Source organism: Diospyros lotus, chromosome 15, assembly GCF_014633365.1.
Source record: "Diospyros lotus cultivar Yz01 chromosome 15, ASM1463336v1, whole genome shotgun sequence".
Lineage (NCBI taxonomy): Eukaryota > Viridiplantae > Streptophyta > Magnoliopsida > Ericales > Ebenaceae > Diospyros > Diospyros lotus.
In genome coordinates this window covers 29,459,575-29,461,006 of record NC_068352.1, presented here as the reverse complement: position 1 = coordinate 29,461,006, position 1,432 = coordinate 29,459,575, and positions in this window count along the sequence as shown.

Here is a 1,432-nt window from a genome sequence, read left to right as displayed (position 1 = left end):
TAACTCCAATTTAGTTCAGTTTTAATTTTATATCGGATTTATGGATCCAACCTAAATCCACTTATAAAATAATTTTATGTTGGTTTCATAATGTATGTTAAAATATATTTTGTAAAATTTAACGTGGCTTCAATTAAAAATCTATAATATCAATTACAAATTTCTAATGTGATATTATAGATTTTTAATTCAAATCTAATGTAAATTAAATATCAATTTAATAACGTGAATTGATTCAATTTTGTTTTTATAAACTGGTTGCGATGGATCGTCCCTTATATTATTTAAAGTATAATGTCTCTAGTAGCCCTTTTCGTAGTTGAGTTAGTCCAAATCTTGCTAGGACATGTATAGTATATGGTAGGTTTGGTTTACATTTAATTTTTGACAATTAAGTCAATATTGATACAAAAAATTAAAATAAACAATTATATATAATAAATAATGTGTTCTTATCTTTTTTAACATTATTATGCCACATAAAGAGTTAAATTTCAACTCATAAGACAAATCTAATTATTTTGATTAAGTCATTCACTTAAGTCGAATTAGAACCTCGATTTAAATATTTTCAAGCTTTATGAGGTTTTTTTTTTTCACATGTGTATATTATAACTTTTAAGAGTTCAATTATTAATGGATCAAATTAAAATAATTAATCTAGCCCCCAAAAAATATTATCTAAATTTGTAAATTATGTACAAAATCTAATACAAACTTTCTTTATTTTTGCTTTATTTACATATTAGTAAAAAAAATCTATCGATTGATTGTTAAAAAGAAAAAATCAATCATAAAAAGAATAAAAAATAAATTTTGCTGCCCTTATTTTACTTCATTTATGATGCTAAGTTTTATGAAATTAATTGGACATTTTATTAGTCATACTTAATAGACGAATAAGTTACGAGTGAAATATTTTTAACTAATTTGCTATTATAATCTTCTCAAACAATGTGATGCCCCGACCCCCACTACCGGGTGTTACCGTAACCCATGATTATAATCTCGACATATCTCGAATGATGATTATGATTTGCCAATATAAAGTATTAAAATAAAATGAGATCCAAGTTTTGTCGTCTTCTGCTGTTGAGAACTCGGGTTTAGAATACATATGCAGCGAAAAATCACTCGATTCTCGTGCTCAATTAAGCCTTTAAAATATAAAGCATATATTCGTAAACAAATAAAGACTAAATGTCAACATGCCCAATAAAATACTCAAACAGTCAAGCATATTTAAACAGATTTTATATCCGGATCGCCACCATCCGGTTCAAACACACACTAAGTTACTCATAACGAGAACCTTAATTTGATCTTAATCAAATTTTATTTAAGCTGTAGACGTCTCACGAAGTCAAATACAAAGCACATATATATATATTACAAATATGACATAAAAACACGATCCACATCGTTACTGTTT